This window comes from Balaenoptera ricei, assembly GCF_028023285.1.
Source record: "Balaenoptera ricei isolate mBalRic1 chromosome 2 unlocalized genomic scaffold, mBalRic1.hap2 SUPER_2_unloc_3, whole genome shotgun sequence".
Taxonomy (NCBI): Eukaryota; Metazoa; Chordata; class Mammalia; order Artiodactyla; family Balaenopteridae; genus Balaenoptera; species Balaenoptera ricei.
Genome location: NW_026777417.1, coordinates 452378 through 469621, shown reverse-complemented (window position 1 = coordinate 469621; position 17244 = coordinate 452378).

Genomic DNA, 17244 nt, shown 5'->3' with positions numbered 1-17244 from the left:
CGCTCTCCCTAAGTCAGGCTCTGACGCTATCCCTACCTGAAGCCCTGACGCTGGTCCTAAATTAGGCCCTGATGCCCTAAGTAACTAAGGTCTTGACACTATCCCTAGGTCATGCCCTGACACAATCCCTAGACCTTAACCTAACCTTGTCTTTAACTAATGTTGAGCTTCTTATGCTAAATAAATCCCTGATGCTCTTCCTAACTAAGGCCCTAAAATTAGTCCCGAGGCCGTGACCCTGGCCCTAACTGAGGCCTGGAGGCTCGTCCTAACTCAGGCCCTGACACTGTCCCTAACTAAGGCCCTGACACTACACCTAACTCAGTCCCTGACACTGGACCTAACAAAGGCTCTGATGCTAGTCCTAAGTCAGGCTGAGACACCGTCTCTAAGGCCCTGCTGCCGTCAATATCTAATGTCCTGACACTATCCTGAGGTAATTTCCGGACCCATCTCTTACCAAGCTCCTGAAACTGTCCCTAAGTAAGCCCTGACGCTGTCCCCAAGGGAGGCCCTAAGGCTGCCCCTAACAGAGGCCCTGATAATGTCTTTAACAAAGCCCCTGAGGCTGATCCTACCAAGGCCCTTGTGCTGCTCCTAAGTCATGCCCTGATACTATCCCTAGCTAAGGCCCTGACACTAGGCCTCACTCAAGCCCTGTCGCTCTCCCTAAGTCAGGCTCTGACGCTATCCCTACCTGAAGCCCTGACGCTGGTCCTAAATTAGGCCCTGATGCCCTAAGTAACTAAGGTCTTGACACTATCCCTAGGTCATGCCCTGACACAATCCCTAGACCTTAACCTAACCTTGTCTTTAACTAATGTTGAGCTTCTTATGCTAAATAAATCCCTGATGCTCTTCCTAACTAAGGCCCTAAAATTAGTCCCGAGGCCGTGACCCTGGCCCTAACTGAGGCCTGGAGGCTCGTCCTAACTCAGGCCCTGACACTGTCCCTAACTAAGGCCCTGACACTACACCTAACTCAGTCCCTGACACTGGACCTAACAAAGGCTCTGATGCTAGTCCTAAGTCAGGCTGAGACACCGTCTCTAAGGCCCTGCTGCAGTCAATATCTAAAGTCCTGACATTCTCCCGAGCTAATATCCTGACCCATGTCTTACCAAGGTCCTGAAACTGTCCCAAAGGAAGCCCTGACGCTGTCCCTAAGTGAGGCCCTGAGGCGGTCCCTAACAGAGGCCCTGAGAATGTCTTTAACGAAGACCCTAATGCTGATCCTACAGAGGCCCTTATACTGCTCCTAAGTCATGCCCTGACACTGTCCCTAACTCAGGCCCTAAAGATAGGCCTGACTTAGGCCCCGTTGCCGTACCTTAGTTAGGCTCTGACGCTGTCCGTACGTGAAGCCCTGACACTGGTCCTGATGAAGGCCCTGACGCTGGTCCTAACTAAGGCCCTGATGCTCTCAATAACTAAGGTCTTCACCCTATCCCTAGCTCACATCCTGACACTACCACTGGCCTGGAACCTGACTCTGTCCCGAGCTAACGTCCTGCCCCTTATCCTCAGCGAAGCCGTAATGCTCTCCCTAACTAAGGCCCAGACTAGTCCTAATTAAGGCCCTGACACTGTCCCTAACTAAGGCCCGGAATCTATCTCTAATATAGGCCCTGCTGCCGGCAATAACTAAAATCCGGACACTATCCTGAGCTAATATCCTGACCCATTTCTAACCAAGGTCCTGACACCGTCCCTAAGAGAGCCCTGTCGCTGTTCCTAAGGGAAGACCTGAGGCTGTCCGTAACTCAGTCCCCGAAGCTATGCCTAACTGAGGCCTTGACGCTGTGACTGACTCAGGCCCTGATCATGTCTGTAACTAAGACACTAATGCTGATGCAACAAAGGCCCTGATGCTGCTCCTACATCATGCCCTGACAGTGTCCCCAGCTATGGGCCTGACGCTAGGCCTCACTCAGGCCCTGTTGCTCTCCCAGAGTCAGGCACTGACGCTGTCCCTACCTGAAGCCCTGACACGGGTAATAAATAAGGCCCTGATACTGTAACTAAGCTCTTGACACTACCCCTAGGTCATTTCCTGACACGATCCCTAAACTTTACCCTAACCCTGTCCCTAGCAAATGTCCTGCCTCTTATGCTAACTAAAGCCCTTATGCTGTGACTACCTCAGGCCCTGAATTTAGTCCCAAGGCCGTGATACTGTCCCTAACTAAGGCCCTAACACTATTCCTAACTCAGGCCCCGACACTGTACCTAACAGAGGCCCAGATGCTAGTACTAACTAAGGCCTTGACACTGTCCCTAACTAAGGCCCTGCTGCCGTCAATATCTAATGTCCTGACACTATCCTGAGGTAATTTCAGGACCCATCTCTTACCAAGTTCCTGAAACTGTCCCTAAGTAAGCCCTGACGCTGTCCCCAAGGGAGGCCCTAAGGCTGCCCCTAACAGAGGCCCTGATAATGTCTTTAACAAAGCCCCTGAGGCTGATCCTACCAAGGCCCTTGTGCTGCTCCTAAGTCATGCCCTGATACTATCCCTAGCTAAGGCTCTGACACTAGGCCTCACTCAAGCCCTGTCGCTCTCCCTAAGTCAGGCTCTGACGCTATCCCTACCTGAAGCCCTGACGCTGGTCCTAAATTAGGCCCTGATGCCCTAAGTAACTAAGGTCTTGACACTATCCCTAGGTCATGCCCTGACACAATCCCTAGACCTTAACCTAACCTTGTCTTTAACTAATGTTGAGCTTCTTATGCTAAATAAATCCCTGATGCTCTTCCTAACTAAGGCCCTAAAATTAGTCCCGAGGCCGTGACCCTGGCCCTAACTGAGGCCTGGAGGCTCGTCCTAACTCAGGCCCTGACACTGTCCCTAACTAAGGCCCTGACACTACACCTAACTCAGTCCCTGACACTGGACCTAACAAAGGCTCTGATGCTAGTCCTAAATCAGGCTGAGACACCGTCTCTAAGGCCCTGCTGCCGTCAATATCTAATGTCCTGACACTATCCTGAGGTAATTTCCGGACCCATCTCTTACCAAGCTCCTGAAACTGTCCCTAAGTAAGCCCTGACGCTGTCCCCAAGGGAGGCCCTAAGGCTGCCCCTAACAGAGGCCCTGATAATGTCTTTAACAAAGCCCCTGAGGCTGATCCTACCAAGGCCCTTGTGCTGCTCCTAAGTCATGCCCTGATACTATCCTTAGCTAAGGCTCTGACACTAGGCCTCACTCAAGCCCTGTCGCTCTCCCTAAGTCAGGCTCTGACGCTATCCCTACCTGAAGCCCTGACGCTGGTCCTAAATTAGGCCCTGATGCCCTAAGTAACTAAGGTCTTGACACTATCCCTAGGTCATGCCCTGACACAATCCCTAGACCTTAACCTAACCTTGTCTTTAACTAATGTTGAGCTTCTTATGCTAAATAAATCCCTGATGCTCTTCCTAACTAAGGCCCTAAAATTAGTCCCGAGGCCGTGACCCTGGCCCTAACTGAGGCCTGGAGGCTCGTCCTAACTCAGGCCCTGACACTGTCCCTAACTAAGGCCCTGACACTACACCTAACTCAGTCCCTGACACTGGACCTAACAAAGGCTCTGATGCTAGTCCTAAGTCAGGCTGAGACACCGTCTCTAAGGCCCTGCTGCCGGCAATATCTAATGTCCTGACACTATCCTGAGGTAATTTCCGGACCCATCTCTTACCAAGCTCCTGAAACTGTCCCTAAGTAAGCCCTGACGCTGTCCCCAAGGGAGGCCCTAAGGCTGCCCCTAACAGAGGCCCTGATAATGTCTTTAACAAAGCCCCTGAGGCTGATCCTACCAAGGCCCTTGTGCTGCTCCTAAGTCATGCCCTGATACTATCCCTAGCTAAGGCCCTGACACTAGGCCTCACTCAAGCCCTGTCGCTCTCCCTAAGTCAGGCTCTGACGCTATCCCTACCTGAAGCCCTGACGCTGGTCCTAAATTAGGCCCTGATGCCCTAAGTAACTAAGGTCTTGACACTATCCCTAGGTCATGCCCTGACACAATCCCTAGACCTTAACCTAACCTTGTCTTTAACTAATGTTGAGCTTCTTATGCTAAATAAATCCCTGATGCTCTTCCTAACTAAGGCCCTAAAATTAGTCCCGAGGCCGTGACCCTGGCCCTAACTGAGGCCTGGAGGCTCGTCCTAACTCAGGCCCTGACACTGTCCCTAACTAAGGCCCTGACACTACACCTAACTCAGTCCCTGACACTGGACCTAACAAAGGCTCTGATGCTAGTCCTAAGTCAGGCTGAGACACCGTCTCTAAGGCCCTGCTGCAGTCAATATCTAAAGTCCTGACATTCTCCCGAGCTAATATCCTGACCCATGTCTTACCAAGGTCCTGAAACTGTCCCAAAGGAAGCCCTGACGCTGTCCCTAAGTGAGGCCCTGAGGCGGTCCCTAACAGAGGCCCTGAGAATGTCTTTAACGAAGACCCTAATGCTGATCCTACAGAGGCCCTTATACTGCTCCTAAGTCATGCCCTGACACTGTCCCTAACTCAGGCCCTAAAGATAGGCCTGACTTAGGCCCCGTTGCCGTACCTTAGTTAGGCTCTGACGCTGTCCGTACGTGAAGCCCTGACACTGGTCCTGATGAAGGCCCTGACGCTGGTCCTAACTAAGGCCCTGATGCTCTCAATAACTAAGGTCTTCACCCTATCCCTAGCTCACATCCTGACACTACCACTGGCCTGGAACCTGACTCTGTCCCGAGCTAACGTCCTGCCCCTTATCCTCAGCGAAGCCGTAATGCTCTCCCTAACTAAGGCCCAGACTAGTCCTAATTAAGGCCCTGACACTGTCCCTAACTAAGGCCCGGAATCTATCTCTAATATAGGCCCTGCTGCCGGCAATAACTAAAATCCGGACACTATCCTGAGCTAATATCCTGACCCATTTCTAACCAAGGTCCTGACACCGTCCCTAAGAGAGCCCTGTCGCTGTTCCTAAGGGAAGACCTGAGGCTGTCCGTAACTCAGTCCCCGAAGCTATGCCTAACTGAGGCCTTGACGCTGTGACTGACTCAGGCCCTGATCATGTCTGTAACTAAGACACTAATGCTGATGCAACAAAGGCCCTGATGCTGCTCCTACATCATGCCCTGACAGTGTCCCCAGCTATGGGCCTGACGCTAGGCCTCACTCAGGCCCTGTTGCTCTCCCAGAGTCAGGCACTGACGCTGTCCCTACCTGAAGCCCTGACACGGGTCCTAAATAAGGCCCTGATACTGTAACTAAGCTCTTGACACTATCCCTAGGTCATTTCCTGACACGATCCCTAAACTTTACCCTAACCCTGTCCCTAGCAAATGTCCTGCCTCTTATGCTAACTAAAGCCCTTATGCTGTGACTACCTCAGGCCCTGAATTTAGTCCCAAGGCCGTGATACTGTCCCTAACTAAGGCCCTAACACTATTCCTAACTCAGGCCCCGACACTGTACCTAACAGAGGCCCAGATGCTAGTACTAACTAAGGCCTTGACACTGTCCCTAACTAAGGCCCTGCTGCCGTCAATATCTAATGTCCTGACACTATCCTGAGGTGATTTCAGGACCCATCTCTTACCAAGTTCCTGAAACTGTCCCTAAGTAAGCCCTGACGCTGTCCCCAAGGGAGGCCCTAAGGCTGCCCCTAACAGAGGCCCTGATAATGTCTTTAACAAAGCCCCTGAGGCTGATCCTACCAAGGCCCTTGTGCTGCTCCTGAGTCATGCCCTGATACTATCCCTAGCTAAGGCTCTGACACTAGGCCTCACTCAAGCCCTGTCGCTCTCCCTAAGTCAGGCTCTGACGCTATCCCTACCTGAAGCCCTGACGCTGGTCCTAAATTAGGCCCTGATGCCCTAAGTAACTAAGGTCTTGACACTATCCCTAGGTCATGCCCTGACACAATCCCTAGACCTTAACCTAACCTTGTCTTTAACTAATGTTGAGCTTCTTATGCTAAATAAATCCCTGATGCTCTTCCTAACTAAGGCCCTAAAATTAGTCCCGAGGCCGTGACCCTGGCCCTAACTGAGGCCTGGAGGCTCGTCCTAACTCAGGCCCTGACACTGTCCCTAACTAAGGCCCTGACACTACACCTAACTCAGTCCCTGACACTGGACCTAACAAAGGCTCTGATGCTAGTCCTAAATCAGGCTGAGACACCGTCTCTAAGGCCCTGCTGCCGTCAATATCTAATGTCCTGACACTATCCTGAGGTAATTTCCGGACCCATCTCTTACCAAGCTCCTGAAACTGTCCCTAAGTAAGCCCTGACGCTGTCCCCAAGGGAGGCCCTAAGGCTGCCCCTAACAGAGGCCCTGATAATGTCTTTAACAAAGCCCCTGAGGCTGATCCTACCAAGGCCCTTGTGCTGCTCCTAAGTCATGCCCTGATACTATCCCTAGCTAAGGCTCTGACACTAGGCCTCACTCAAGCCCTGTCGCTCTCCCTAAGTCAGGCTCTGACGCTATCCCTACCTGAAGCCCTGACGCTGGTCCTAAATTAGGCCCTGATGCCCTAAGTAACTAAGGTCTTGACACTATCCCTAGGTCATGCCCTGACACAATCCCTAGACCTTAACCTAACCTTGTCTTTAACTAATGTTGAGCTTCTTATGCTAAATAAATCCCTGATGCTCTTCCTAACTAAGGCCCTAAAATTAGTCCCGAGGCCGTGACCCTGGCCCTAACTGAGGCCTGGAGGCTCGTCCTAACTCAGGCCCTGACACTGTCCCTAACTAAGGCCCTGACACTACACCTAACTCAGTCCCTGACACTGGACCTAACAAAGGCTCTGATGCTAGTCCTAAATCAGGCTGAGACACCGTCTCTAAGGCCCTGCTGCCGTCAATATCTAATGTCCTGACACTATCCTGAGGTAATTTCCGGACCCATCTCTTACCAAGCTCCTGAAACTGTCCCTAAGTAAGCCCTGACGCTGTCCCCAAGGGAGGCCCTAAGGCTGCCCCTAACAGAGGCCCTGATAATGTCTTTAACAAAGCCCCTGAGGCTGATCCTACCAAGGCCCTTGTGCTGCTCCTAAGTCATGCCCTGATACTATCCCTAGCTAAGGCTCTGACACTAGGCCTCACTCAAGCCCTGTCGCTCTCCCTAAGTCAGGCTCTGACGCTATCCCTACCTGAAGCCCTGACGCTGGTCCTAAATTAGGCCCTGATGCCCTAAGTAACTAAGGTCTTGACACTATCCCTAGGTCATGCCCTGACACAATCCCTAGACCTTAACCTAACCTTGTCTTTAACTAATGTTGAGCTTCTTATGCTAAATAAATCCCTGATGCTCTTCCTAACTAAGGCCCTAAAATTAGTCCCGAGGCCGTGACCCTGGCCCTAACTGAGGCCTGGAGGCTCGTCCTAACTCAGGCCCTGACACTGTCCCTAACTAAGGCCCTGACACTACACCTAACTCAGTCCCTGACACTGGACCTAACAAAGGCTCTGATGCTAGTCCTAAGTCAGGCTGAGACACCGTCTCTAAGGCCCTGCTGCAGTCAATATCTAAAGTCCTGACATTATCCCGAGCTAATATCCTGACCCATGTCTTACCAAGGTCCTGAAACTGTCCCAAAGGAAGCCCTGACGCTGTCCCTAAGTGAGGCCCTGAGGCGGTCCCTAACAGAGGCCCTGAGAATGTCTTTAACGAAGACCCTAATGCTGATCCTACAGAGGCCCTTATACTGCTCCTAAGTCATGCCCTGACACTGTCCCTAACTCAGGCCCTAAAGATAGGCCTGACTTAGGCCCCGTTGCCGTACCTTAGTTAGGCTCTGACGCTGTCCGTACGTGAAGCCCTGACACTGGTCCTGATGAAGGCCCTGACGCTGGTCCTAACTAAGGCCCTGATGCTCTCAATAACTAAGGTCTTCACCCTATCCCTAGCTCACATCCTGACACTACCACTGGCCTGGAACCTGACTCTGTCCCGAGCTAACGTCCTGCCCCTTATCCTCAGCGAAGCCGTAATGCTCTCCCTAACTAAGGCCCAGACTAGTCCTAATTAAGGCCCTGACACTGTCCCTAACTAAGGCCCGGAATCTATCTCTAATATAGGCCCTGCTGCCGGCAATAACTAAAATCCGGACACTATCCTGAGCTAATATCCTGACCCATTTCTAACCAAGGTCCTGACACCGTCCCTAAGAGAGCCCTGTCGCTGTTCCTAAGGGAAGACCTGAGGCTGTCCGTAACTCAGTCCCCGAAGCTATGCCTAACTGAGGCCTTGACGCTGTGACTGACTCAGGCCCTGATCATGTCTGTAACTAAGACACTAATGCTGATGCAACAAAGGCCCTGATGCTGCTCCTACATCATGCCCTGACAGTGTCCCCAGCTATGGGCCTGACGCTAGGCCTCACTCAGGCCCTGTTGCTCTCCCAGAGTCAGGCACTGACGCTGTCCCTACCTGAAGCCCTGACACGGGTCCTAAATAAGGCCCTGATACTGTAACTAAGCTCTTGACACTACCCCTAGGTCATTTCCTGACACGATCCCTAAACTTTACCCTAACCCTGTCCCTAGCAAATGTCCTGCCTCTTATGCTAACTAAAGCCCTTATGCTGTGACTACCTCAGGCCCTGAATTTAGTCCCAAGGCCGTGATACTGTCCCTAACTAAGGCCCTAACACTATTCCTAACTCAGGCCCCGACACTGTACCTAACAGAGGCCCAGATGCTAGTACTAACTAAGGCCTTGACACTGTCCCTAACTAAGGCCCTGCTGCCGTCAATATCTAATGTCCTGACACTATCCTGAGGTGATTTCCGGACCCATCTCTTACCAAGCTCTTGAAACTGTCCCTAAGTAAGCCCTGACGCTGTCCCCAAGGGAGGCCCTAAGGCTGCCCCTAACAGAGGCCCTGATAATGTCTTTAACAAAGCCCCTGAGGCTGATCCTACCAAGGCCCTTGTGCTGCTCCTGAGTCATGCCCTGATACTATCCCTAGCTAAGGCTCTGACACTAGGCCTCACTCAAGCCCTGTCGCTCTCCCTAAGTCAGGCTCTGACGCTATCCCTACCTGAAGCCCTGACGCTGGTCCTAAATTAGGCCCTGATGCCCTAAGTAACTAAGGTCTTGACACTATCCCTAGGTCATGCCCTGACACAATCCCTAGACCTTAACCTAACCTTGTCTTTAACTAATGTTGAGCTTCTTATGCTAAATAAATCCCTGATGCTCTTCCTAACTAAGGCCCTAAAATTAGTCCCGAGGCCGTGACCCTGGCCCTAACTGAGGCCTGGAGGCTCGTGCTAACTCAGGCCCTGACACTGTCCCTATCTAAGGCCCTGACACTACACCTAACTCAGTCCCTGACACTGGACCTAACAAAGGCTCTGATGCTAGTCCTAAATCAGGCTGAGACACCGTCTCTAAGGCCCTGCTGCCGTCAATATCTAATGTCCTGACACTATCCTGAGGTAATTTCCGGACCCATCTCTTACCAAGCTCCTGAAACTGTCCCTAAGTAAGCCCTGACGCTGTCCCCAAGGGAGGCCCTAAGGCTGCCCCTAACAGAGGCCCTGATAATGTCTTTAACAAAGCCCCTGAGGCTGATCCTACCAAGGCCCTTGTGCTGCTCCTAAGTCATGCCCTGATACTATCCCTAGCTAAGGCTCTGACACTAGGCCTCACTCAAGCCCTGTCGCTCTCCCTAAGTCAGGCTCTGACGCTATCCCTACCTGAAGCCCTGATGCTGGTCCTAAATTAGGCCCTGATGCCCTAAGTAACTAAGGTCTTGACACTATCCCTAGGTCATGCCCTGACACAATCCCTAGACCTTAACCTAACCTTGTCTTTAACTAATGTTGAGCTTCTTATGCTAAATAAATCCCTGATGCTCTTCCTAACTAAGGCCCTAAAATTAGTCCCGAGGCCGTGACCCTGGCCCTAACTGAGGCCTGGAGGCTCGTCCTAACTCAGGCCCTGACACTGTCCCTAACTAAGGCCCTGACACTACACCTAACTCAGTCCCTGACACTGGACCTAACAAAGGCTCTGATGCTAGTCCTAAGTCAGGCTGAGACACCGTCTCTAAGGCCCTGCTGCAGTCAATATCTAAAGTCCTGACATTCTCCCGAGCTAATATCCTGACCCATGTCTTACCAAGGTCCTGAAACTGTCCCAAAGGAAGCCCTGACGCTGTCCCTAAGTGAGGCCCTGAGGCGGTCCCTAACAGAGGTCCTGAGAATGTCTTTAACGAAGACCCTAATGCTGATCCTACAGAGGCCCTTATACTGCTCCTAAGTCATGCCCTGACACTGTCCCTAACTCAGGCCCTAAAGATAGGCCTCACTTAGGCCCCGTTGCCGTACCTTAGTTAGGCTCTGACGCTGTCCGTACGTGAAGCCCTGACACTGGTCCTGATGAAGGCCCTGACGCTGGTCCTAACTAAGGCCCTGATGCTCTCAATAACTAAGGTCTTCACCCTATCCCTAGCTCACATCCTGACACTACCACTGGCCTGGAACCTGACTCTGTCCCGAGCTAACGTCCTGCCCCTTATCCTCAGCGAAGCCGTAATGCTCTCCCTAACTAAGGCCCAGACTAGTCCTAATTAAGGCCCTGACACTGTCCCTAACTAAGGCCCGGAATCTATCTCTAATATAGGCCCTGCTGCCGGCAATAACTAAAATCCGGACACTATCCTGAGCTAATATCCTGATCCATTTCTAACCAAGGTCTTGACACCGTCCCTAAGAGAGCCCTGTCGCTGTTCCTAAGTGAAGACCTGAGGCTGTCCGTAACTCAGTCCCTGAAGCTATGCCTAACTGAGGCCTTGACGCTGTGACTAACTCAGGCCCTGATCATGTCTGTAACTAAGACACTAATGCTGATGCAACAAAGGCCCTGATGCTGCTCCTACATCATGCCCTGACAGTGTCCCCAGCTATGGGCCTGACGCTAGGCCTCACTCAGGCCATGTTGCTCTCCCAGAGTCAGGCACTGACGCTGTCCCTACCTGAAGCCCTGACACTGGTCCTAAATAAGGCCCTGATACTGTAACTAAGCTCTTGACACTATCCCTAGGTCATTTCCTGACACGATCCCTAAACTTTACCCTAACCCTGTCCCTAGCAAATGTCCTGCCTCTTATGCTAACTAAAGCCCTTATGCTGTGACTACCTCAGGCCCTGAATTTAGTCCCAAGGCCGTGATACTGTCCCTAACTAAGGCCCTAACACTATTCCTAACTCAGGCCCCGACACTGTACCTAACAGAGGCCCAGATGCTAGTACTAACTAAGGCCTTGACACTGTCCCTAACTAAGGCCCTGCTGCCGTCAATATCTAATGTCCTGACACTATCCTGAGGTAATTTCCGGACCCATCTCTTACCAAGCTCCTGAAACTGTCCCTAAGTAAGCCTTGACGCTGTCCCCAAGGGAGGCCCTAAGGCTGCCCCTAACAGAGGCCCTGATAATGTCTTTAACAAAGCCCCTGAGGCTGATCCTACCAAGGCCCTTGTGCTGCTCCTAAGTCATGCCCTGATACTATCCCTAGCTAAGGCCCTGACACTAGGCCTCACTCAAGCCCTGTCGCTCTCCCTAAGTCAGGCTCTGACGCTATCCCTACCTGAAGCCCTGACGCTGGTCCTAAATTAGGCCCTGATGCCCTAAGTAACTAAGGTCTTGACACTATCCCTAGGTCATGCCCTGACACAATCCCTAGACCTTAACCTAACCTTGTCTTTAACTAATGTTGAGCTTCTTATGCTAAATAAATCCCTGATGCTCTTCCTAACTAAGGCCCTAAAATTAGTCCCGAGGCCGTGACCCTGGCCCTAACTGAGGCCTGGAGGCTCGTCCTAACTCAGGCCCTGACACTGTCCCTAACTAAGGCCCTGACACTACACCTAACTCAGTCCCTGACACTGGACCTAACAAAGGCTCTGATGCTAGTCCTAAATCAGGCTGAGACACCGTCTCTAAGGCCCTGCTGCCGTCAATATCTAATGTCCTGACACTATCCTGAGGTGATTTCCGGACCCATCTCTTACCAAGCTCCTGAAACTGTCCCTAAGTAAGCCCTGACGCTGTCCCCAAGGGAGGCCCTAAGGCTGCCCCTAACAGAGGCCCTGATAATATCTTTAACAAAGCCCCTGAGGCTGATCCTACCAAGGCCCTTGTGCTGCTCCTAAGTCATGCCCTGATACTATCCCTAGCTAAGGCTCTGACACTAAGCCTCACTCAAGCCCTGTCGCTCTCCCTAAGTCAGGCTCTGACACTATCCCTACCTGAAGCCCTGACGCTGGTCCTAAATTAGGCCCTGATGCCCTAAGTAACTAAGGTCTTGACACTATCCCTAGGTCATGCCCTGACACAATCCCTAGACCTTAACCTAACCTTGTCTTTAACTAATGTTGAGCTTCTTATGCTAAATAAATCCCTGATGCTCTTCCTAACTAAGGCCCTAAAATTAGTCCCGAGGCCGTGACCCTGGCCCTAACTGAGGCCTGGAGGCTCGTCCTAACTCAGGCCCTGACACTGTCCCTAACTAAGGCCCTGACACTACACCTAACTCAGTCCCTGACACTGGACCTAACAAAGGCTCTGATGCTAGTCCTAAGTCAGGCTGAGACACCGTCTCTAAGGCCCTGCTGCAGTCAATATCTAAAGTCCTGACATTCTCCCGAGCTAATATCCTGACCCATGTCTTACCAAGGTCCTGAAACTGTCCCAAAGGAAGCCCTGACGCTGTCCCTAAGTGAGGCCCTGAGGCGGTCCCTAACAGAGGCCCTGAGAATGTCTTTAACGAAGACCCTAATGCTGATCCTACAGAGGCCCTTATACTGCTCCTAAGTCATGCCCTGACACTGTCCCTAACTCAGGCCCTAAAGATAGGCCTGACTTAGGCCCCGTTGCCGTACCTTAGTTAGGCTCTGACGCTGTCCGTACGTGAAGCCCTGACACTGGTCCTGATGAAGGCCCTGACGCTGGTCCTAACTAAGGCCCTGATGCTCTCAATAACTAAGGTCTTCACCCTATCCCTAGCTCACATCCTGACACTACCACTGGCCTGGAACCTGACTCTGTCCCGAGCTAACGTCCTGCCCCTTATCCTCAGCGAAGCCGTAATGCTCTCCCTAACTAAGGCCCAGACTAGTCCTAATTAAGGCCCTGACACTGTCCCTAACTAAGGCCCGGAATCTATCTCTAATATAGGCCCTGCTGCCGGCAATAACTAAAATCCGGACACTATCCTGAGCTAATATCCTGACCCATTTCTAACCAAGGTCCTGACACCGTCCCTAAGAGAGCCCTGTCGCTGTTCCTAAGGGAAGACCTGAGGCTGTCCGTAACTCAGCCCCCGAAGCTATGCCTAACTGAGGCCTTGACGCTGTGACTGACTCAGGCCCTGATCATGTCTGTAACTAAGACACTAATGCTGATGCAACAAAGGCCCTGATGCTGCTCCTACATCATGCCCTGACAGTGTCCCCAGCTATGGGCCTGACGCTAGGCCTCACTCAGGCCCTGTTGCTCTCCCAGAGTCAGGCACTGACGCTGTCCCTACCTGAAGCCCTGACACGGGTCCTAAATAAGGCCCTGATACTGTAACTAAGCTCTTGACACTATCCCTAGGTCATTTCCTGACACGATCCCTAAACTTTACCCTAACCCTGTCCCTAGCAAATGTCCTGCCTCTTATGCTAACTAAAGCCCTTATGCTGTGACTACCTCAGGCCCTGAATTTAGTCCCAAGGCCATGATACTGTCCCTAACTAAGGCCCTAACACTATTCCTAACTCAGGCCCCGACACTGTACCTAACAGAGGCCCAGATGCTAGTACTAACTAAGGCCTTGACACTGTCCCTAACTAAGGCCCTGCTGCCGTCAATATCTAATGTCCTGACACTATCCTGAGGTGATTTCCGGACCCATCTCTTACCAAGCTCCTGAAACTGTCCCTAAGTAAGCCCTGACGCTGTCCCCAAGGGAGGCCCTAAGGCTGCCCCTAACAGAGGCCCTGATAATGTCTTTAACAAAGCCCCTGAGGCTGATCCTACCAAGGCCCTTGTGCTGCTCCTAAGTCATGCCCTGATACTATCCCTAGCTAAGGCTCTGACACTAGGCCTCACTCAAGCCCTGTCGCTCTCCCTAAGTCAGGCTCTGACGCTATCCCTACCTGAAGCCCTGACGCTGGTCCTAAATTAGGCCCTGATGCCCTAAGTAACTAAGGTCTTGACACTATCCCTAGGTCATGCCCTGACACAATCCCTAGACCTTAACCTAACCTTGTCTTTAACTAATGTTGAGCTTCTTATGCTAAATAAATCCCTGATGCTCTTCCTAACTAAGGCCCTAAAATTAGTCCCGAGGCCGTGACCCTGGCCCTAACTGAGGCCTGGAGGCTCGTCCTAACTCAGGCCCTGACACTGTCCCTAACTAAGGCCCTGACACTACACCTAACTCAGTCCCTGACACTGGACCTAACAAAGGCTCTGATGCTAGTCCTAAGTCAGGCTGAGACACCGTCTCTAAGGCCCTGCTGCAGTCAATATCTAAAGTCCTGACATTCTCCCGAGCTAATATCCTGACCCATGTCTTACCAAGGTCCTGAAACTGTCCCAAAGGAAGCCCTGACGCTGTCCCTAAGTGAGGCCCTGAGGCGGTCCCTAACAGAGGTCCTGAGAATGTCTTTAACGAAGACCCTAATGCTGATCCTACAGAGGCCCTTATACTGCTCCTAAGTCATGCCCTGACACTGTCCCTAACTCAGGCCCTAAAGATAGGCCTCACTTAGGCCCCGTTGCCGTACCTTAGTTAGGCTCTGACGCTGTCCGTACGTGAAGCCCTGACACTGGTCCTGATGAAGGCCCTGACGCTGGTCCTAACTAAGGCCCTGATGCTCTCAATAACTAAGGTCTTCACCCTATCCCTAGCTCACATCCTGACACTACCACTGGCCTGGAACCTGACTCTGTCCCGAGCTAACGTCCTGCCCCTTATCCTCAGCGAAGCCGTAATGCTCTCCCTAACTAAGGCCCAGACTAGTCCTAATTAAGGCCCTGACACTGTCCCTAACTAAGGCCCGGAATCTATCTCTAATATAGGCCCTGCTGCCGGCAATAACTAAAATCCGGACACTATCCTGAGCTAATATCCTGATCCATTTCTAACCAAGGTCCTGACACCGTCCCTAAGAGAGCCCTGTCGCTGTTCCTAAGTGAAGACCTGAGGCTGTCCGTAACTCAGTCCCTGAATCTATGCCTAACTGAGGCCTTGACGCTGTGACTAACTCAGGCCCTGATCATGTCTGTAACTAAGACACTAATGCTGATGCAACAAAGGCCCTGATGCTGCTCCTACATCATGCCCTGACAGTGTCCCCAGCTATGGGCCTGACGCTAGGCCTCACTCAGGCCCTGTTGCTCTCCCAGAGTCAGGCACTGACGCTGTCCCTACCTGAAGCCCTGACACTGGTCCTAAATAAGGCCCTGATACTGTAACTAAGCTCTTGACACTATCCCTAGGTCATTTCCTGACACGATCCCTAAACTTTACCCTAACCCTGTCCCTAGCAAATGTCCTGCCTCTTATGCTAACTAAAGCCCTTATGCTGTGACTACCTCAGGCCCTGAATTTAGTCCCAAGGCCGTGATACTGTCCCTAACTAAGGCCCTAACACTATTCCTAACTCAGGCCCCGACACTGTACCTAACAGAGGCCCAGATGCTAGTACTAACTAAGGCCTTGACACTGTCCCTAACTAAGGCCCTGCTGCCGTCAATATCTAATGTCCTGACACTATCCTGAGGTAATTTCAGGACCCATCTCTTACCAAGTTCCTGAAACTGTCCCTAAGTAAGCCCTGACGCTGTCCCCAAGGGAGGCCCTAAGGCTGCCCCTAACAGAGGCCCTGATAATGTCTTTAACAAAGCCCCTGAGGCTGATCCTACCAAGGCCCTTGTGCTGCTCCTAAGTCATGCCCTGATACTATCCCTAGCTAAGGCTCTGACACTAGGCCTCACTCAAGCCCTGTCGCTCTCCCTAAGTCAGGCTCTGACGCTATCCCTACCTGAAGCCCTGACGCTGGTCCTAAATTAGGCCCTGATGCCCTAAGTAACTAAGGTCTTGACACTATCCCTAGGTCATGCCCTGACACAATCCCTAGACCTTAACCTAACCTTGTCTTTAACTAATGTTGAGCTTCTTATGCTAAATAAATCCCTGATGCTCTTCCTAACTAAGGCCCTAAAATTAGTCCCGAGGCCGTGACCCTGGCCCTAACTGAGGCCTGGAGGCTCGTCCTAACTCAGGCCCTGACACTGTCCCTAACTAAGGCCCTGACACTACACCTAACTCAGTCCCTGACACTGGACCTAACAAAGGCTCTGATGCTAGTCCTAAATCAGGCTGAGACACCGTCTCTAAGGCCCTGCTGCCGTCAATATCTAATGTCCTGACACTATCCTGAGGTAATTTCCGGACCCATCTCTTACCAAGCTCCTGAAACTGTCCCTAAGTAAGCCCTGACGCTGTCCCCAAGGGAGGCCCTAAGGCTGCCCCTAACAGAGGCCCTGATAATGTCTTTAACAAAGCCCCTGAGGCTGATCCTACCAAGGCCCTTGTGCTGCTCCTAAGTCATGCCCTGATACTATCCCTAGCTAAGGCTCTGACACTAGGCCTCACTCAAGCCCTGTCGCTCTCCCTAAGTCAGGCTCTGACGCTATCCCTACCTGAAGCCCTGACGCTGGTCCTAAATTAGGCCCTGATGCCCTAAGTAACTAAGGTCTTGACACTATCCCTAGGTCATGCCCTGACACAATCCCTAGACCTTAACCTAACCTTGTCTTTAACTAATGTTGAGCTTCTTATGCTAAATAAATCCCTGATGCTCTTCCTAACTAAGGCCCTAAAATTAGTCCCGAGGCCGTGACCCTGGCCCTAACTGAGGCCTGGAGGCTCGTCCTAACTCAGGCCCTGACACTGTCCCTAACTAAGGCCCTGACACTACACCTAACTCAGTCCCTGACACTGGACCTAACAAAGGCTCTGATGCTAGTCCTAAGTCAGGCTGAGACACCGTCTCTAAGGCCCTGCTGCAGTCAATATCTAAAGTCCTGACATTCTCCCGAGCTAATATCCTGACCCATGTCTTACCAAGGTCCTGAAACTGTCCCAAAGGAAGCCCTGACGCTGTCCCTAAGTGAGGCCCTGAGGCGGTCCCTAACAGAGGCCCTGAGAATGTCTTTAACGAAGACCCTAATGCTGATCCTACAGAGGCCCTTATACTGCTCC